Source organism: Schistocerca nitens, chromosome 11 (assembly GCF_023898315.1).
Source record: "Schistocerca nitens isolate TAMUIC-IGC-003100 chromosome 11, iqSchNite1.1, whole genome shotgun sequence".
NCBI lineage: Eukaryota > Metazoa > Arthropoda > Insecta > Orthoptera > Acrididae > Schistocerca > Schistocerca nitens.
The window spans coordinates 203,189,514-203,212,643 of NC_064624.1; the positions used below are offsets into that span (position 1 = coordinate 203,189,514).

The 23,130-nt window shown below is 39.7% G+C and overlaps 1 long non-coding RNA gene across 1 annotated transcript in view; it reads left to right on the top strand.

The window, feature by feature from the left end:
- The first annotated feature begins 94 nt into the window (after positions 1-94).
- The window catches only part of LOC126212917 (uncharacterized), a 37,618-nt gene continuing 14,582 nt past the window's right edge, over positions 95-23,130 (top strand). Inside the window, exon 1 of the long non-coding RNA XR_007540998.1 lies at positions 95-220. This is a non-coding gene — a long non-coding RNA (uncharacterized LOC126212917). The remainder of the gene's footprint in view (positions 221-23,130) is intronic.

The following is a 23,130-nucleotide window of genomic DNA, read 5'->3' on the forward strand; positions in this document are numbered from 1 at the left end:
ATTTTTTTTAATTTTTTTCTTTTTATTATCTTGATGTTTCAGGTCTACTCAGATTTCTGATGAGAATGACAGTGCTTCATTTGAAGAGAGTAATCTTCAGAATGTGACCCACGATGAATTGGTGATGCCGCAAGAGGTGTCGACACACTTCGGGAGTTACAGTGTTCCAGCACAAGGAATTACCACACAAGAGGATAATTTCCTCTGCGGTACAGATAATGTGAGCACGATGGACCATAGCTTTTCTGTATTCACCTGCAGTTCATGCCCACGGAGTGTTTCATCAAAATACTGCCTCGTAATGCATGTCTTTATTCACGTTGCTAGTGTAGAACCACTGTCACATGTTTGCAGATACTGTGATGGTGCAGATACTCCACCACACACCATCTGGTGTGTTGTGGAGAATTGATTTAGTTGTAAGTGAACTGTTTCTCACTGATTTTGACCCGAATAAGCATTTGAGGATGAAAGGGTATGACAGGACTCTGACAGCACACACATTTGCTGACACTAGGAATGTAAGGTAGCTCAAGTGATTTGTGCAAACGTGTTTTCAGCTCAAGAGACGACATGCCTGTTCCTTCTAATGCAGCACTGGTAACAGTTCACATGTACAAGTCCGTTACATTGATCATACGTACTTTGTTGTCGACCCAATAACTGCTCTCTCTGCTAAAAGAAATCTAAATTACTTTCTACATTGCATCCACATACAAAACCATACAAATGTAATCTATGCTGTATATCCTTTGCTTTTGCTTACCTCAAGAATCATGTATCATGCACTCTGGAGTAAAGCCACATAAATGTTAAGTTCGTGGAAAATCATTTGCTAGAGTTTATGACCTCAAGGTCTCTTTGTTAATTGATTTGGGGTTGAAGTCACTCAAAGTAGATTCCATATCTCTGTATTTCCTGGAAGCACTTGACACGGTGCCCCGTTGCAGGTTGTTAAGGAATATACGAGCATACGGAATAATTTCACATATATGTGAGTGGCTCGAAGACTTCTCAAGTAACAGAACCCAGTTTGTTGTCCTCGAGGGCGAGTGTTCGTCGGAGATGAGGGTGTCGTCGGGAGTGCCCCAGGGAAGTGGATAGGACCGCTTTTGTTCTCTGTGTACGTAAATGATTTGGCAGACAAGGTGGCTGGCAATCTGCAGTTGTTTGCTGATGATGCTGTGGTGTACGGTAGGTTGTCGAAGTTGGGTGACTGTAGGAAGGTACGAGATGACTTAGACAAAATTTCCAGATGGTGTGATGAATGGCAGCTAGTCAAGTCCTTTACATATCTGTGTGTAACGTTGCCAAGCGATATGAGGTGGAATGAGCGTATGAGAATTGTGGCAGGGGAGGTGAATGGTTGACTTTGGTTTATTAGGAGAATTTTAGGAGAGGAGTGGTTCACCTGTAAAGGTGACCGCAGTAGGAGGCTGGAGCGTCCTTGTCCTGAATATTGCTCAAATGTTTGGGATCTTTACCAGGTCAGATCGGAGGAGGACATCGAAACAATTCAGTCGTGGGCTGTGCAGTGTTATGTGGCTTTATGCTTCATTACATACTTACTCAGTTGATTTGTTTTCACCACGTAACGCCTGCTGTTAACGTCCTCCTTCGTTGCTGAGCGATGTATCACTTTTCGTTCTGACGCCGCAACTCTTCCTTTCCTATATCTTTACCGCTTTTTATCTATATAAATGGTGAACTATTGGTTTTGCCGTTTAACAACTTTTTAATAACTGTGGAAGTATTACAGGCATCGGGTCCCACCTAATGTGTCACCCGCCTATACGTTTTTACGTGAACCTTTCGAGACTCGATCGATCTGTTTACAAAGAGAAAGCAGAGTATCTCTTCCTTTGACGTCATCCTACAACGACCTAGGAAGCTTGACGCCCTCGCAGCCCGGGCTCTTATGTGGCTTGTGGTAGTTTGCAGCATTTGTTTTATTCCTCGCCCACTTGACGCTACGCTGAACTTTCGTGGTGATTGTTGTGCAACGTCTTCCACGTTATCTGCAACATAAATAAACTTTCTTCCCACAGTATTCCTGAAAATCCCAAAACAAACTTAAAGAACATAATAATAATAATAATAATAATAACTGTTCTTACCATTATTTGTGTAAGTCTTGGTCGATTTAATGAGGGGTGGGACAGGCCTAATCCTTGTGACACCACAGCTGCTAGATTTGTTACTGGCAGGTTCGAACAATACGTAAGTATTACAAGTGGGAATCCCTGGAGGGAAGGCAATGTTCTCTTCGAGAAACGCTCTGGTGAAAATTTAGAGAACTAGCATTTGAAGCCACTTGCCGAACGATTCTATCGTCGCCAACATACATTGTGCTTAAGGACCACGGAGATAAGGTACGGGAAACTAGGGCTCATATGGAGGCGTATAGACAGTAGTTTTCCCCTTGCTGTGTTTGCAAGTGGAGCAAGAAAGGAAACGACAAGTACTGGTATAGGGTACCCTTCGTCATACACTGTACGGTGGCTGGTGGAGCATTTATGTAGGTGTAGAAACCATTCATCCGTTGGCAAAGTGCAACTGCAACAAAATGTGACACGAGGGTCGGACAGCAGTCACTCGTGAGCCTGACACATTATGCTGTATTGTACCTCGTCCGTTGGCGCAACTGCAATGCGTGTGCAACACGGGTTGCATGCAACCACATGTGATACAAGTGCTCTGGGAGTTGCCTTGTAACTGGTGCGACATTCCGTGCATTGCGTGATTAGTTACGTCGGACTGGGGCCAAGTAACTTGTGCCGAGCTGGCTGAAGCAGTGGTGACGCGTCCGTGTCAGTACAGTTAGGGCTTAACAGAGTATTCGAACAAAATTGCTGTGGAAAAGGCGTGGGAAGCTGTAGGAAAAGAAATTGATGTAAGTGATAAGTATGGTGTTTGTTATTTCTGTAATATGATTATATGTTTGAAATTTGTGGAAAATATACAGCAGTTATCACCATCTCTAGATGCTGTATTTGTTCACTATCATCCGATTTTCAAATTTCCTGCTCTTATTTGAGCAACAAGAAATTTATCGAGTGCTTTCACATCTAATAATTGTTTTTATTTTGATTTAATTATTGTTAATATAGTACTTCCATTGCCAAGATAAAGCAACGGTCTGCTTCGGGAAATATTGCATTAAATGATCTCATAATTGTTAGGCATTCGTGGTGATATCGATGGGAGTGGTGTCAGCTGCTTGCACTGGCTGTCCAATTTGATCCTGTTCAAAGCCATATTCACTTACTGAATACACTCTTCTCTTCTCTGTTTCTGGTAAAGTTGTGCAGTGTGCACACAGCTTTTACAATGATGCTCACTTCCGAGACTTTTTTGCATGTTATAGCATTCTGCAAAATTTTGAACTATTAGCTCATCATGCCGAATGCTCACTCTACACGTCTCCTCCACTTTGTGTCCTTTTTTGTGATGATTTTCATCCAGCTCCACAAACAGCTTCTTTGGTACCCCATAAATTCTTCTGAATTTTACTTAATCTTTTCCAAGTTGTCATGCTAATAGGGAAGCTGGTTATCACAAATGAATGAATCTATAATTGCTGCTTTTGTTGAAGCTTTCACAAGTAACAATACTCAGTGAGAAAATTACGAGCTGCATAGCTTGGCATCCTGCAGTAGACTGACAAAAATTGGCGCTTTTGAAACTGTCGCCCATCGCAAAAGATTTTCATCGGTGGATGGGGAATGTGCGATGGAACTCTTGTCTAACCGTAGCCAAAATGTCATGCTGCAGAGCAGTTCTGTTGCACCAGTGGACAAACAGCCAAAGTGCAAGGTTTGTGGTAAATTGCTCTCCTTCCTTGATTCACAGGATATAACTGTGACAAACTGTTTGCTAAACTTTGTAATTTTGAACTCCACTCATCAGTGCATTTTGGGGTTAAGTCACTTGCTTGCAGTGGTCGTAGGAAACTTATGAAAAGCACTGTTAATCTCGAGAGGCACACGCTTGTGCAGTTTTGAATGGACATGTAACTGAGAGATGGTGTGCTACTTATGTACAACAATTTTTTCTCTTTGTTTTGTGTTGGAGTGTCATTGCAATATTTGTAAAGTTGGAGCTTGTTGTGCGTCGTGAATCTACCCTTTATTGAAACAGTAAATATACAAATTTGTGCTGTGAAACTTAAGTTTTGTAACAAGTCTTGAATGACATCAGCTTTGTTTTGTACACAATAATATGGTGATACAGTGAAACCTCTCTCTAATGTTTTTCAGGCGACCACAAATGCTGAACACTGTATAGAGGAAAACACTGTAAACAGGAAGGTTTCCAAATAATAATAATACTGAAGATCGGGATACCACTAATCAGCTTTGACAAATGGTGCCATAGATGACATTTTAAATTTTCACAACACTGTAATATGATACTCATTGCAAATGATCAATGCAGCAAATGATTAGTTTTTGTAATTAAAACATGGGGCCCGGTAGGTGGATGGGTGAAAGTAAATGGATGAGTTTGTTCTGTAAAAAATTATAACAGATTCTTAAGATATGACATCATTGTCCAAAGCTGACAGGTGGTATCCCATTCTTCAGTTGACCCAATTATAGAATATGAGCCAAATTTTGTTTACGATATACTGAACATATTACATAAAACAGTAAATGGTACAGATTAAAAAAGAACTAGTTACAAAAAATTGCTTTAATAATTAAATTATGAAACGGAACTTAAATTTGTTACAAAACTCCAGGAACTTATGCAATCTGAAAATCACATACCTATTTTTTAAATATTCAAGCAAGCATGTTTGTTTTCTATTTCTCCTAGACTCTGTGGCAATCATTTCTTGCTCCAAATGAGCAAGTTGAACTACTGTTCTGTCCTCAAGTCTGTGGGCCATCATGTACCTCCTGAATGTTTCAAAGGCTGCAGCTGCCTTAGTATGTGAGGGCACAGGGTCATCTTCCTTGTCACTGTCGCTTTCACTGCCACTATTATTCTCCAAGCTTCTCGCTGCAGTCAGCTCCTCAATACTTTGTACTCCTGTGGTTACCACGTTGTCATCCACAGCCACAAAGTCCTCAAAAGTGACAGAATCACTGCCTATTAATTCCTGAAACTCTTGCAGATCGCTTGCAACATCTTCCACAGGAGCTGCCATCTCATTCTCACAGAATCCCGCTTTTGTGAAATAGTTTTTAACAGTTTCAGCACTCGCTTCCCTCCACGAGTACATAATTAAATTCATTGCCCGTAAAATATTCAGCTTCAGTTGTGAGTAAGGCTGGCTGGCTTCCCGGTTTTCTTTCGTCCATCAAATTCAAAGTGTTTTTTTACAAGGGCTGTCCTATATTAACCTTAAGGGTGTGTATTATTCCCAAGCCCAAAGGTTGCAGATGGCTGGTGCAGTTGGGTGGCGGGAAAATTACTTCCACATTTCTCAGAAAGGATATGTCTGGTGGATGTGCCTCACATCTATCCACAAACAGCAGCACTTTTCTTGCAGCACTCCCCATTTTGGCGTCAAATTCTCTGAGAAAACGTAAAAATATATCACTTGTCATCCATGCCTTGGCATTGTTTGTATATTTGCACAGAAACGTGGAAATGTTTTTGAAGCACCTCGGATTTTTTGGCTTCCCGATAACGAAAGGTTTCAGTTTTTCACTGCCATCGGCGTTTGTACACATCAAAACGGTAAGACGTTCCTTGCTCTTCTTACCCCCGTGGCAGTTTTCCTCACCAAAAGTAAATGTCTTATCCAGCATTAAATTGAAAAACATGCCGGTTTCATCAGTGTTACAAATGTCACGATGTTTGCAGCCATGTATCACATTAGGGAGAGTCTGCATCCACTGAGCTACAGTTTGTTCGTCCACACTTTTACTTTCTCCACATTCCGCTTTGTATACAACACCGTGACGCTGTCGAAATTTATCAATCCATCCACTGGATGCCTTAAATTTTCCATTCCTAATTGCAGTGATATTTGAAACGCCTTCTCCTTCAAAATAGTTCTGTTTATATGAATGTTTGCAGCACGTGCTTGCTGAAACCAAGTTAATAAAACTTCCTCCGTTTCGTTGTAAGTTGATGGTTTCAAAAGCATATGTTTCGAATTTCCACAGTTCTCAAACCCTTCCATTATCGACGATCTGCTTTTCATAATAGTGTTGAGGGGGGGCCAGTTCAAATTGCTTCGCTAGCTCCACGTTACTCACACCAGGAGATACCTCCACTTTTTTAATAACAGAAACCTTCACTAACTTAAACATTGTAAAGAGGTAAATAATTGACCAGGGTTCCAAAAATATGAGTGTTACATGGAGGAAATTGTAACATAGAGGAAACACACAAAAGAGGAAAATTTAACATTGTTTATATGGGCTTTTAGTTGGGACCGAAAAAAACACATGTAACATAGAGGAAAACATTATATAGACGAATGTATTACAGAGATACTTCATGAACTCGACAGGGAACCCCTAGAAGGAAGATGATGATGTTTTAGTGAAAGACTATTGGGAATGTTTAGAGAAGAAGCAGGTTATTCTGCCCATCTATTATGTTATTTCTACTCCCATAAATAACCATATTTTTTGTTGATAATTTCTTATTTTCAATGCATTTATCATGTAAAACGTAGATCGTGTGACAACTATATGAAATTCTCACTTATTTAGACTTAATTTCACTTATATTTGTTATTCAGATTCTTATTTTAGTTGTTCTGATTATTTTGGCACCATTAGTTTGGCTATAGAGCATGTTAATCAAAGGTTACAATCAATTAAAAATCAGTGCTACAGTGGGCAACACGGAAAAGCATATGAGCTCTTTGAAATATAACCACCGACTGCAAATCCGTTGACATTATCTGCTTTCGGTATAGACTTACTACACAGTAGTGACGTGTGGAAATGTTTCCTGGACCAGGATCCGATCCCCCTTATTTTCACTTACTGCGGACACTTCCTGTAACCCACTCGGCTATCTGTGCACACTGCCGGGACTGACCCAAAACTCCGTACACAATTTACATCCTTACATCATGGTCCACTGTATTCATCAGCTGTTGTTTGCAACATTACAAGAATTCTCACAAAAATGAGAATGAGGGGAGGAGGAATCGAGACCAGTGTTACCATTGCGTGGCCGCCTAGGCACGTTTTACTTAAATGCATGTCTGAAAGAACACTCACCAATAACTATCCACAGCTGTAGGAATTCCTTGACTGAGAATTCCTTGACGTTAGCTTCATTACATCTAGGTCTACTGCCCAGCAGTGACACATGAAAATTTGTGCTGGACCAGGACTCGAAGCCAGATTTCCCACTTCTCGTGACTGGTCACCTCGACCAGTTCTGCTGTCCGTGCACACTCCCCAGACTGACGGTAACCTACATATGTCACACCATCTGTATCCTTATATCGTAGTCCACTAAATCCATCACCTCGATCCCTCGTCGTCCCGTTCTCCCGGTTGCGAGAATCCGAGTAAAGTTGTGAGCATTAGGTGATGAATATAGTGGTCTACAATATAAGGATGTAGACAGGTACATTTGGAGGTTTTAATTGGTACAGGGAGCTTGCATGGATAGCTGAAGTGGTTGAGCTGACCGATCACAATAAGAGGGAAATCTGGCTTAGAGTCCTGGTCCAGCACAAATTTTCATCTGTCACTGTTTGGTAGTTGAGATGTCCCTAATGCAGCTGATTTCAAAGAATTCAATCAGTGAAAAAACTTCAAAATATTTCGTTCAGCTGTGGGTTGTCAGTAGTGTCTGTTATTTCAGACGTGAATGTAAATATTTGAAAAAAGTGACCAACAACATATGAAGATGAAGCAATCTGACTTTCCTTAAAGTGTTTTAAATTACTAAGAACTTTTTGTCTCCTGAAATAATTCAACTTGAAGTTCATATGCAGTGCCATTTTACATTGCAAATTCTGTCAGGACCAGTGTTAGATTCCAAACTTAGACTACATATATTTGTTACTTTAATTTTTGTGTCAGGATGAGATGAAACACTAACAAATTAGATCATTAATTAATAACTTCATGTAATTTGCAATATGCTGCTCCTACATGTAAACAAGGGAATTCACATTGGGAAGGATAATGCTGTCCATGTATTTTTTTTTTTTTTTTTTACCAACAATATTTTCTATCAATCAAAATCACTTTAGTTCTTGTAGTTTATGAAATAATGCTTTATTCTTTTGCGTGTCTATAAGTTGTGCAACGTCACCCAAAATTGCCAATTTGCAGTTTGTAAGTTCACGAAAAAGACCTATGTTTGGGTGCGCGCTCATTGTTGACTTCGCACAACAAATATGTTCAATCTGTATGCAAAAATATGTTCACTGTTTACTGTGAGTCTCAAGAACTCTTTAATGTTTAATAACGTTTGAGTGAACTGTGTAAACTCTTTTAATGGACATTTTCACTGGACTGTATTGTGATTAATGAAGTGTGGAATGGCAATCATTGGAGTGAGGTATTGTTGGACAGGGTAATGCTCATTAGGTTCTGAATTAATTGAATTGCTAGAGTGCATGGTACTCCAATGAATTACTGCAAGACAGTGCTTAATACAAACTTTGTCGATCCTATGTAAATGTGATCTGTGTTTTCGGTGCCCCAAAAAGAAGAGTAAACTTCACCACTCAGCTGCAAGTGTGACAGGCTATTGTAGGTTCTAATCTGAATATTTACACTTATATAATTTGTTCATACTATATAAGCAGGCCACCGCACGTAATAACTGAACTTTGACGGGAATAAAATGTGTGTATCATCTAAATGGTATTGTTTAAATCATTGAGCAAACACCATCCCACGTCATTTAAACTTTCAGCTCTGGGCTGATGAAGAACGGTGCTACCAACTACGAGACATCAAAATCCAGGTCAGTTCCGATGGATTTCAAGCTGTGTGATTTCAGAGCACTTAACGCTTTTACTGCAGTGGGCATGATACACATCCTGCTCACCATTCCCCATGTTTTGTGGATATGTATACATGTGCTGAGTGGATTTTCGTATAGGAGTTGCTGTTCTCTCACCACTGCGAACATGTTACTTCCATATCTTTTTGAATAAAAAAGTTTCAAGTATTTATTATACAACATGCATGCCTTCATTACTTGCTGTCCTTTCCAAAAATAACCTCATTTCCATATTTGGAATTGTTTATGAGATACGAGGATTGTTGACCGTGTGATTCGCGATACACAAGGACACCCGTCGACAAGAAGGGTAGTAGAAGTGATCCGCAAAACTGCCATCCAATATCCTTGATATCGATTTGTTGCAGAACATGCTCCGAGCTCAAATGTAATGGTGCATCTCGAATTGAATGACCTCAGTGCCAGCCAGCATGGAGTCTGAAAACATTGGTCATGTGAAACCCAACTCTCACTTTTCTCACATGACATACTGAAAGCTTTAGATCGAGGCAGTCAAGTAGAGGCAGTATTTTTTGATTTCTGAAAAGCATTTGACTCAGTACACCACCGCACTTATTGTCAGTAATTTTGGATGTACCCCAGGGAAATGTGTTTGGACCCTTGCTGTTCATGTTGTACCCTAATGACTTTGTTGACAATATTAATAGTAATCTCAGACTCTTTGTGGGTGATGAAGTTACCTATAATGAAGTACTAGCTGAGAGAAGCATAAATATGCAGTCACATCTTGACAAGATTTCAAAGTGGTGCAAAGATTGGCAACTTGCATTAAATGTTCAGAAATATAAAATTGTGCACTTCACAAAATAAAAAAGTAGTATCCTGTGACTATAATATCAGTGAGCCACTGTTGGAATTGGCCAACTCGTACAAATACCTAAGTTTAACACCTTGTATGGAAATGAATGATCAGATAGGCTTAGTTGTGGGTAAAGCAGGTGGTAGGCTTCGGTCTGTTGGTAGAATGCTGGAGAAGTGAAACCACTTTACGAAAGAGATTACTCACAAATCACTCGTGCGACCAGTTCTAGAATATTGCTCAAGCGTGTGGGACCTGTACCAAATAGGGCTAACAAGGGATATTGAACATATACAGAGCAGTGCAGCATGGATGTTCACAGGTTTGTTTGATCTATGGGAGAGTGTCACAGAGAATGAAGTGGAAAGCTCTTGAAAGTAGACGTAAACTGTGCTCAGAAAGTCTATTAACAAAATTTCAAGAACCAGCTTTAAATGAAGACTCAATGAATACATTACAACCCCCTTCATATCTGTCACATACTGATAGTGAGGATAAAATTAGAATAATTGCTACATGCACAGAGACATTCAAACAATCTTACTCTCCGTGCTCCATACGTAAATGGAACGGGAAGAAACCCTAATGGCACGTACCCTCAGCCATGGACCTTATGGTGGTGTGCATAATATTGACCGTCCTTTGGATATAAACTACAATAATTTGAGAATGAAATGAGAACCCTCTGCTCTCAGTTTTAAATAAAATTTTGATTTCTCATTTACATTTCATGCACTGCAATGTATCAGGAAATTGTACTATGTGAAAGACGACAAGAAAGTGGTCGCCATTACACGGACGGGGTTTAGACGAGTCGGAAGACACGGCTGATTACAGTGCCATTTTGGATGGCAGCAAATGGGGAGCTTGCAGAATGGAGTTGCAGAATGCAAATATTGAAGACTGGCACAAAGGCATCAGTTGAGTTGATGTGGGAGCTATGAAGAGAGACAGTGAGCTGAAAACATATTTTGAGGCAACAAGTTTTTGTTATTTGAGTGTGATTAACTGTTTGCCAAAACAAGGGAAGAGGAGGCCACGTGTTTGATAATCGCCAAAATAACTGATGATGGAAGAGGAGACCATGTGTTTGATGATAATGAGCAATGGTAAACATCTGGGAAGAGCCTTGTGCTGTCTGTGTGTAAGAAGATAGGGAGGAGAAATTAAAAATAATTGTATGTTATTATTGAAACGAAAGTGGAGACAGATGGTTATAGTGAAGATTCTAGGGTTGTGGAAATTGAGAGGAAAGTCAGTAACGTTCAAAATGTGAAACATAGTGTTTGTGCTGTATCTGGTGAAGTGTATTTTGTTACTTGTATGAAATTGAATAATTTTGAAACATATGGTGATGTACTGGTTCATCTTCCCTCTATTTTTTTTACAGAAATTATTTGGAGTAATAAAGAGAAAAGTCTTTTGTGAGGGGTTTCTTGAAGGCAGATTCTTATGGGTGGGGTGCTGAAGTTGCAGAATCATGTAATTCATGGGAAGAGTTAAAAAAAATATTTCTCAGTGAGTATTGGTCTGGAGATGAACAGCAAATGACTCAAATGAATTTGTGGAGGTGACAGGTATGATTCAAGAAAGGGTATTGTCAAAGGTTTTTGTTTGTATTGGATTAACAAAGTTAAGAATTTGGATAAGAAATTGGGAAATGAACCTACAGTGTTGGGACTGGAGAATAAACTTCCATGGAGAATTAGTTTTGCCTGCTTTTGGGAGTAATATTAATGCATATTTGATTTATGTGGGAATGGCAGAGAGAATAAGACCAATATTTGAGGATGGAGGAAGGAATTTGGCCATAGGCACCAACCAAGAAGGGACTATCGAGTTAACAAAGTTAGAATAGATCCTGTGTAGAATAGTAGCAATCCAAGGAATAATTGGGTGGCCAATGGTCCAAATAAAAATAAAAGGGTCAAGAGGAATTCCAGTGAGAGAGCATGGGGAAAAGTACTGGTCGGCTGAGTCAGTTAAACAAAGGGTTACTCCAGTTAGTGCTCAGATTTGGGCAAGACACAGAGCAGAGCCATCTGGGAATAGAGAGAAACCAACAAGGGCCTAATGTTCAAGTAAATAAAAGTAGTAGTGTAAATGGAGGGCCTAAACCGTGTCATATGCTAAAGAAGTGTGTTTCCAATGGAGAAAGTCCTGTAACACTGAAAGAAGTAGGTCTAGTGAAAGTACAAAGTGATGAGGTGGAAAGTATTTCAACTGTACATTGTAAAGAATATTATTAAAGGGGGTATCAGAATGCCATGGAAAAAGTGTAAAGAGCTGTGGAAAGCAAAACAATTTAATTGTCTTCGTTTATGGCCAAATAGCGAGGATAGAAGACAACTGATTAACCAAATTTTTGAAAGTAGTGACTGTGACTGTTGGAATGGTTCAAGTAACAGTTGAAGTGATGATGCAGTTGGTGAAGAATTTTTTAGCAATGTAGACGAGGAGAAAGAAGAGATATTGGATTTTGCCTATGAGGAAATAAATGTTGTTAGTGAGCAGAGCAGTGACGAGGAAGAGTTGAAGACAAGTGAAGGTTTGAGTAGGGAAGAGAGTCATACTACTTACCTGAAAATAGTTTTGTTGATCAGTGTGATAGTTTTTCTAGGGAAAAAATTAATGAGCACGTGTCACATAAGAAATTTGGAAACTTGTGGACTATGGAACCAAACTGCTGAGGTCTTTGGTCCCTAGATTTACACACTACTTAATCTAACTTACGCTAGGGATAACACACACACACACACACACATACACACACGCTCGAGGGAGGGCTTGAACCTCTGACGTGGAGAGCAGAGCGAACCGTGACAAGGTACCTCAGACTGCACGGCTACCGCTTGTAGCTGTTACATAAGAGGACAGTATGGTAGGTGGTAATTAAGTATGGCATCATCGTTTGATTTTAGCTAATATTTGAGGAGTACCTGTTATATGTTTACAAGACCATACAAATGAATTAAATGGAAATTCTCAGGTTTTCTGTGAGTCAATTAAAAACAGAGAAGGAATAGTAATTGTGCATGTTTCAGGAATCAGAATTATAGGTTCTACTGGAAAGCTGTTAAGCAAGAAGTGTTATACTGTTATAAACTGTTGAATTTGATGTGACAGCAGTTAGATTGTAAATTTTTAGTGGTACATGCATGACCTGGCAGGGTGGCAATTCTGCTGGAAAACCTGACATTCTCAGGGTATTACATTTTATCTGGAAAAATTAAGGAAATGTCAAGGAATTTAGGAAATTTTGTAAAATCTCGGGAAATTCTGTGTTTTTAACCTATCATTGATAATCTTTTATTGAGCTTTATAAATCAAAAATTTTAAAATATGTCTCATTTAAAAATGCGTTACGTAAATATGATTTCATATAAATTATCAGTGTTTAAAATCTACAGTGACGTCTATAGTCAAGAGGAAAGAAAAGTCATTGTTTTGAGATCCTAATTTTTTTTTTTTTTTTCTTCAAATATGGATAGCCACAGTGCCTGAGCATAGAAGACGAAAGTGATACTGGAGATGAAAAAGAAAACAGAATATAGAAGGTATAAAAGCTAATAAGAATGATCTGGAGAGTGTGTTAACTCAAGATAGTAAAGTGTTTCCAGACATACCAGGTCTAGTGAAGTGTTTTGAGTACAAATTGAAATTTAAAGAACAAGAGCTTTTTTCCAGGAAATCTTATGTTGTCCCATTTTCTAAGAAGAAAGATGTGAAAAATAAGGCTTACCTCAGGAATTGTTGAGCAATCGAACAGTAGGAAGATGTCAAAATGAAAGATGGAGATTTTAGAGTAGTTCTGAGGGAAAATGACATACCAGCTAATATAGATAAAATTTTACAAAAATTCTGTGGATCTGAATCTGTGGGGGGCCACAAGGAACAGGAGTGTGAACATGCTCTGTGTGAGACTAATTTTAAAATAAATGCATGCGCCTCCCTCCCGCGCATGCACACACACACACACACACACACACACACACACACAGGTTTATTTTATTGCAGTTATTATCACATATGGTATTAAAAACATAATATGATTACAGCCATAATTTTATTACAGTGATTATCACATATGATGCAACAAGCAGCGATGTTTCCTCTTCTGTTTCCTACAGGAGATATCCTGCACTTCCTCAGCGTTCATCGTTGATGCAATATCTTGATGGGCAAGCATCAGTGCCAGTCAGTTTAAATGATGTTCTTGTCATCTTGCTGCAAACATGTGTCTTCAGATGGCATATGGTAGAGAAAGACCTCTTTGCGTGTTTGATTGTTACAGGAAATGAACGCAACAACTGATACACAACTCTTAATATTTGGCAACGCCATTGCTCTTGGGCTGTTTTTGTACATTGGTCGCCAAATTTGCAGTTCTCCCCACAAAGCTACAAAATGAGGGGGAGATCATCTCTTTATGCTTCAGCAGAACATGCCCTATATCTTTATCACCAAAGTTTAGCAATAAAACATGAGCTAAAGTCTAAAATGTCTCAAGCACAGCCTTCCGAATTTGCACAGAAAATCTCTGCAGCCGAAGTTGTTTCAGCCCTAGATACTCTGAAATCTGGTAAAGCGGCTGGTTGTGATGGTGTATACCCGGAGATCCTTAAACATGCTGGCCAAGGTGCAGTGCAGTGGCTAACTGCACTGTTTAATGAAATTCTTGCAACAGGAAGACTGCCAAATCTTTTTAAGAAAACTAAAATAATTGCCATCCTGAAACTCTCAAAATCTGGTAACAATCCTGAAGACTATAGACCCATTGCACTTCTAAGTGTCCGCTATAAACTGCTGGAGAGAGTACTCTATAATGGAATTGCACCAACTATCCTGAAACACATTCCTGTAGAACAGGCTGGCTTCAGACAAGACTGCAGTTGTAGCGATCAAGGCGTTGGCAACATACATAGAGAAGGGCTTCGAAGACCTGAAGAAAACAATGGCCGTCTTTACTGACCTAACATCAGCATATGATACAGTGTGGCGGAAAGGCATGCTTCTTAAGTTCTTAAGAATAATTCCATGTAAAAGAATTGCACAACTACTCAATAACATGCTGTCCAACAGGAAATTCCAAGTTCACCTAAAAGGTCAAGTAAGCAAGGTATACAATTTAAATGACGGACTACCACAGGGATCAGTATTGGCCCCCCTACTTTTCAATTTATATGTCGCTGACTTGCCAGAAACGAAAGCAAGAACATTTATCTATGCTGATGACATAGCCTTGGTGACGCAGGCTAACGATTTTACAACTTCAGAAATGACTCTCACTCAGGATCTGCGAATTCTAGATGAATTTTTTAATGGATGGTGACTCAAAGTAAACAGAAATAAAACTGAATCCTCCACCTTCAATCTGAGTAATAGGCATGCTCGCTATAAACCGCAAATTTCCTTTAGAAATCAGTTGCTGTTATATAACCCATTCCCAAAATATCTCGGTGTGACCTTGGATCGTTCGCTAACATATAGAAAACACCTAACTGAAACAGCTTTAAAAATGAGAACCAGAAACAATATATTACACAAACTCTCCGGAACAAGCTGGGGAGCTAAGGCACCAGTACTCAAAACAACTGCCCTCTCACTTGTATACTCTGTTGGGGAATACTGCAGCCCAGTATGGCTGAACAGCGCTCATACAGCCATGGTAGACACGCAGCTGAATGTAGCCATGAGAAGCGTATCCGGGACAATAAAATCCACACCCACAGAATGGCTACCTGTTCTGTCTAATATTGCACCACCGAAGTTACAACGTCAAGCAGCGTTGAAAAGGGAATGGGAGAAATGCTCCAAGAATCCCAAGTTACCACTACACCAGGACTGTGATGCCACTCAAAGACAACGTCTCAAGTCCAGGAAACCCTCCTGGAGACTTGGAAAAAGGCTTACTTCCGAAGGATTCCAACCAGAAACAGCATGGCGGGAAGAATGGTTCGCAGCCAATCCCGATTCTGCAGGTCTCATTGCTGATCCTACACGAGTCCCTCCTGGATTCCACCTACCTAGGAGGTTGTGGACCACTCTAAATCGCATACGCACCAAGCACGGAAGATGCCAGGACTCGAAGCGTAAGTGGGGAATCGCTGAAAGTGCCAAGTGTGGCTGCGGACACCAACGGCAAACAATACACCACATAGTCACAGAGTGTCCCCTACGGAAATATGCTGGAACTCTGACCAGCATACATGAGGTCTCTGAGGAAGCAATCTCCTGGCTGGATACTTTAGATATTAGCCTATAGTTTTTATTACAACTTGAAGCTCTGTTTGTCAATATTACTGTTTATAAAACCACATTTTCTCTTTTACATGTAACTCAGCCTAGTGTTTTTATCCATATGTATATTATTGATTTATCGATCTAATCTAAGACTTTTATTACCATAAATGAATGTAATCTATTTTATTTGTAGTATATGCATATTCTGTTACCAGTAACATAATTGCTGTTCAATTCAAGTAATGTATCCTTGATGCCAAACGAAATAATAAAAAGCAACAGCAGTTTTTGTAGATGTCAGATTTTGTGTAGTGGAGTTGTAGGGTAATCGTAATGGCATTTCATTTGACAAATGATGGAGAAAAGATATGAACTCTGATGGATAGTAATATTCTTCTACAGACTCTGAAAATTAGGCCTGTTGGTCTGTTCAAAGCAACGTAAACAGACTGTCACAGTTAAGCATCTCTCTCTATCGATCAGTAATAGTGTCTGTTTATTTACATATGTAACTAGCTTCCACCCACAGCTTTGTTCGCGTGCCAGTAGGATTGTTATGATGAATAAATATCGAAGAAGCACAGCTTGCAATGTGTGCAGCCCCTCCACTGCCCCATCACGCAAAGTCAGGCGTTACGTGATAATGTCTGTCTGTGTTCGTGACATGACATCTCCAACACAGATACATCGGTTTCAATGCAGTTTTTATATCTGTCGGAAGGCCAGTCTAATCAGGATTGTCATGATGTACGTTTGACGAAAGTTGGTCCAGTGATTTAAAGATAATCTGTTATATAAACTAAAGAGTGTGCTGGCAGCAACATGCTGCCCAATCAAGTGGTACATAATTCGATGTCATACTAAAATATAGATCTCAGAAAATCTACAAAAGTGACTGCGAGAATAATTATGTTTATCTGTTGTGGTTCACTCACAATCACCATTTTTTGTCTTTCGGATTCACCGTGGCAGACACAATAAAAAATGGTGATTATGGGTGAAATGTAAAGGATAAGCACTTTTGTCGAGACCCCCTGTGCTAAATACTGCAAAAGAGCATATTTACAACAAACTTGCCGCACGGTCTGTGAGGGGTCTTGTCACGGTCCGCACGGCCTCCTCCGTCGGAGGTTCGATTCCTCCCTCGGGCTTGGGTGTGTGTGTTGTCCATAGTGTAAGCTAGTTTAAGTTAGATTAAGTCGTGTGTAAGCTTAGGTACCGATGACCTAAGCAGTTTGGTACCATAATATCCTACCACAAATTTACAAATTCCAACAAACCCTTTGCTGCCTTGATACACTGTTATCTCCTCTGCCTACTGATTTAATTTTTTAATTAGCCTATGTCAGTCCTCAGAGTTCAGACTTCATTAAATTCAAATTAGTGGTTCCAGGGTCAAAAGGTGACAGTCAGAGTTATTTTCACGATTATAACATTGATGCCTAATGGATTACTCGCTGTGGCTTTCAACAAGAAGTAAAGTGCTATATAATGACTGAAATATGCTGGTTCGTGATAGTAATGCCAAACAGGACACAAGGTACTATTTGCCAAGAAGAGGTTTCGGGTGAAATGTTGACATGTAGAACAGTGAAGGTACTGGCTGTAAGAAGTCAGACGATGATGGAAAATCAAGATGTGAAGCTTCAAATAAAGCTGGTGCAGTACTATTTCTTACTAACTAGGAAAGAATCTGGAATTTACCAAAAATATCGGAAAGCCTGAGTTGAATGCAGCCGTAATAATTTACAAATTTTTCACAAAGTAAAGAATTTAACTTTTCTTACATATATCTCATTTACCTGTTAGGCAATCACAAAATGATAAAATGCATCAGTTTTGTTGCTAATTTCAGGCTTCCTGAATTTTTTAAACTCAGTTACATACTGCCAGTGAGTAAACATTGTGACTATGTCGAGATTCTCTCTCTCTCTCTCTCTCTCTCTCTCTCTCTCTCTCTCTCTCTCTCTGAGACTGTTTTGGGGAAGGGGCAGGCACGTGTTCAGTGCATCTAAATATTGAAAGCACACAGCTGCTTTCATTTCTGTAAAAAATAAAAAGTGAAAATTTGCTAGTAGTAGAATGAGTGTTTATATTGAAGCATAAGTAAAACATGAATTCAATTACATGAACTGATTCTTATGCAAAGAGTAAAGTTCTAACATCTCCTGGCATAGTCTTCTCGGCCATGTTCCATATCCTTACCCATACTGTGGTGTTTTCTCAAACCAAGACATAAACTGTGTACAAGAAATATCATATAACAGAAGTTGAGCACTTAATGTTTTGAGTCCCGTGAAATGGAGATTGTTATACCTATTTGAAGTACCTGCTTTGTTGTTCAGTAGATGCCGATCTCAGATTGTTCCTGACATCTATATTGCCAAATGCAAGGCAATCAAGGATTTTTTATTCACCAAAGGGAGATTTTCAATAATGTGCAGTTAAAGTAATAAAAAAGTATGAACATGATCTGTGGTATTGTAGGGTAGTTAACATGACCAATGAAAATTTATTTGGCTGTAGAATGAAATTTCCACTTCCTCGCAGATAAAAGTGTGTGGCGGACTGAACTCGAACTTGGGACCCTTCACGAGCAAGTGCTCTACCGACTGAGCTACCGCAGCACGGTTCGTGAGCCGCCGTTACAGCATTACTTCTGCCAGAACCTCCTCTCCTACTTTTCGAGCTCCACGGAAGTTCTTCTGCAGAACTTGAAAGTGTAGCACTTCTGGAAGCAAGAATGTCACGGAGATACGGCTTAGCCCCAACCTGGGGGCTATTCCCAGTATGTGAAGTTTGGAAGATAGGAGATGAGGGACTGGCAGATGTTGTGCTGTGAGGGTGGGTCATAAGTCGTGCTTAGGTGGCTCAGTCGGTAGAGTGCTTACCCACAAAAGGCAAAGTTTCAGAGATTGAGTTTTGGTCCGGAACACAGTTTTAATGTGCCAGGAAATTTCTTATTTGGTCGTATTAGACTCTCCTAGAATGATGGTGATAATTTGAGGTGATTGCACTTACTTTCAACAAATGCCATGAGAATATTCTGATGGTCTGTATATTTGCAGATTCACATTATTTACTTGTTGTTGTTGTTGTTGTTGTTGTTGTTGTTGTCTTCAGTCCTGAGACTGGTTTGATGCAGCTCTCCATGCTACTCTATCCTGTGCAATCTTCTTCATCTCCCAGTACCTACTGCAACCTACATCCTTCTGAATCTGCTGAGTGTATTCATCTCTTGGTCTCCCTCTACGATTTTTACCCTCCACGCTGCCCTCCAATACCAAATTGGTGATCCCTTGATGCGTCACAACATGTCCTACCAACCAATCCCTTCTTCTGGTCAAGTTGTGCCACAAACTCCTCTTCTCCCCAATTCTATTCAATACCTCCTCATTAGTTATGTGATCTACCCATCTAATCTTCAGCATTCTTCTGTAGCACCACATTTTCAAAGCTTCTATTCTCTTCTTGTCCAAACTATTTATCGTCCACGTTTCACTTCCATACATGGCTACACTCCATACAAATACTTTCAGAAATGACTTCCTGACACTTAAATCTATACTCAATGTTAACAAATTTCTCTTCTTCACAAACGCTTTTCTTGCCATTGCCAGTCTACATTTTATATCCTCTCTACTTCGACCATCATCAGTTATTTTAATCCCCAAATAGCAAAACTCCTTTACTACTTTAAGTGTCTCATTTCCTAATCTAATTCCCTCTGCATTACCCGACTTCATTCGACTACATTCCATTATCCTCGTTTTGCTTTTGTTGATGTTCATCTTATATCCTCCTTTCAAGACACTGTCCATTCCGTTCAACTGCTCTTTCAAGTCCTTTGCTGTCTCTGACAGAATTACAATGTTATCGGCAAACCTCAAAGTTTTTATTTCTTCTCCATGGATTTTAATACCTACTACGAATTTTTCTTTTGTTTCCTTTACTGCTTGCGCAATATACAGATTGTATAGCATCGGGGAGAGGCTACAACCCTGTCTCACTCCCTTCCCAACCACTGCTTCCCTTTCATGCCCCTCGACTGTTATAACTGCCATCTGGTTTCTGTACAAATTGTAAATAGCCTTTCGCTCCCTGTATTTTACCCCTGCCACCTTTAGAATTTGAAAGAGAGTATTCCAGTCAACATTGTCAAAAGCTTTCTCTAAGTCTATAAATGCTAGAAACGTAGGTTTGCCTTTCCTTAATCTTTCTTCTAAGATAAGTCTTAAGGTTAGTATTGCCTCACGTGTTCCAACATTTCTACGGAATCCAAACTGACCTTCCCCGAGGTCGGCTTCTACCAGTTTTTCCATTCGTCTGTAAAGAATTCGCGTTAGTATTTTGCAGCTGTGACTTATTAAACTGACAGTTCGGTAATTTTCACATCTGTCAGCACCTGCTTTCTTTGGGATTGGAATTATGATATTCTTTTTGAAGTCTGAGGGTATTTCGCCTGTCTCATACATCTTGTTCACCAGATGGTAGAGTTTTGTCATGACTGGCTCTCCCAAGGCCATCAGTAGTTCTAATGGAATGTTGTCTACTCCCGGGGCCTTGTTTCGACTCAGGTCTTTCAGTGCTCTGTCAAACTCTTCACGCAGTATCGTATCTCCCATTTCATCTTCATCTACATCCTCTTCGTTTCCATAGTATTGCCCTGAAGTACATCGCTCTTGTATAGACCCTCTATATACTCCTTCCACCTTTCTGCTTTCCCTTCTTTGCTTAGAACTGGGTTTCCATCTGACTTCTTGATATTCATACAGGTGGCTCTCTTTTCTCCAAAGGTCTCTTTAATTTTCCTGTAGGCAGTATCTATCTTGCCCCTAGTGAGATAAGCCTCTACATCCTTACATTTGTCCTCTAGCCATCGCTGCTTAGCCATTTTGCACTTCCTGTTGATATCATTTTTGAGACGTTTGTATTCCTTTTTGCCCACTTCATTTACTGCATTTTTATATTTTCTCCTTTTATCAATTAAATTCAATATTTATTCTGTTACCCAAGGGTTTCTACTAGCCCTCGTCTTTTTACCTACTTGATCCTCTGCTGCCTTCATTACTTCATCCCTCAGAGCTACCCATTCTTCTTCTACTGTATTTCTTTCCCCCATTCCTGTCAATTGTTCCCTTATGCTCTCCCTGAAACTCTCTACAACCTCTGGTTTAGTCAGTTTATCCAGCTCCCATCTCCTTAAATTCCCACCTTTCTGCAGTTTCTTCAGTTTTAATCTACAGTTATAACCAATAGATTGTGGTCAGAGTCCACATCTGCCCCTGGAAATATATATAAGTATTAATAAGTGATCCTTTCGTCTTTCCCTCTCCTTCCCTCTTTCCTGATGAGGCAACAGTTTGTTGCGAAAGCTTGAATTTTGTGTGTATGTTTGTGTTCGTTTGTGTGTCTGTTGACCTGCCAGCACTTTCATTTGGTAAGTCACATCATCTTTGTTTTTAGATATAAGTATTAATAAGTATATAATTACATTGTCATATCCATTTACTTTCAATGAAATTATTTCTGCTGCTGCTGCTACAGTAAAAAATGAATATAAAGAAAATAAGCGAAACAATTATATAAAAGCTAAGGTTCAAAACTACACTGATTCTACATAACTGGATGCTACAACATGAATTGCTGTGACTGCTGAGTATAGGCAGGTGAGCAGTTGACATTGTGCACATCTGTTTGATGTGGCACCTGCTGCATTTTAATCTGCACTGTTGTTTCACATTACTTTTGTATCCATTTGTTGTTCATGTCACATATTCTCCAAGTGTGCAATGCGGCGAGTCAACTGTTACAGCATATAGTAACACTGACGCAGACTTTTCAATAATACTTAAACAGCATTAAATTAACTTTTTCCTTCCTTTTAATGTCTCTCCTCCTAACTGAGTACCTGGATAAATGTTTCTTCATTTTCTTTCTGCACCGGATTTGTTCATGTACTGACGCTTTGTGACATGATGTGATATCAGTGTCAGGAATTAACTGCCATACTAATAGCTTGTGTGGTTCTTTTGTATGAAGTTGGCAGCATTACACAGTATGTATCAAAAAGAATCATCCGATTTGACATGTCTATATTTTGAAAACTTATAAACATATATAATGAATTTTGTTTTTTGGTGACCGGGAAACTCAAAAAGTTTTTTTACATATCTTTTCATAGGTGTCAATATGCACCCCCTTGACATAAACGGCTTGTGTCAGCGAAGGGTGTTTTTTACTGCCCAGAGCCTTTGCTTTTGCTTCATTTTTCTCCAAGTGATAGGCATTTGTCAGTCCAGAGCCATTATTGTCTGGATAGTTTCTGTTTGATCTCTACATCTGTTTCTTGGTTTATCTGTTGATCCTTTCCCTGGTGGCCAAAAAGAAATTATTTTGGACAGTCTCTTCATAAGTTACTTGCTGTAAAAAGTTAGCAATGAATGGTGCAACTGTAAATCGTTAATCTGATCCTGATGCTCAAATCTACTTCTACATCCATACTCTGCAAACCACCTGACGGTGTGTGGCGGAGGGTACCTTGAGTACCTCTATCGGTTCTCCCTTCTATTCCAGTCTCGAATTGTTCATGGAAAAAGATTGTCGTTATGCCTCTGTGTTGGCTCTAATCTCTCTGATTTTGTCCTCACGGTCTCTTCGCGAGATACACGTAGCAGGGAGCAATATACTGCTCGACTCTTCGGTGAAGGTAGCCCATACCGAGCTACTGAGCGTCTCTCCTGCAGAGTCTTCCACTGGAGTTTATCCATCATCTCCGCAAAGCTTTCACGATTACTAAATGATCCTGTAACGAAGCGCGCTGCTCTCCGTTGGATCTTCTCTATCTCTTCTGTCAACCCTACCTGGTACGGATCCCCACACTGCTGAGCAGTATTCGAGCAGTGGGCAAACAAGCATACTGTAACCTACTTCCTTTGTTTTCGGATTGAATTTCCTTAGGATTCTTCCACTGAATCTCCATCTGGCATCTGCTTTACTGACGATCACCTTTATATGATCATTCCATTTTAAATCACTCCTAATGCATACTCCCAGATAATTTATCGAATTAACTGCTTCCAGTTGCTGACCTGCTATATTGTAGTAAAATGATTAGGGAT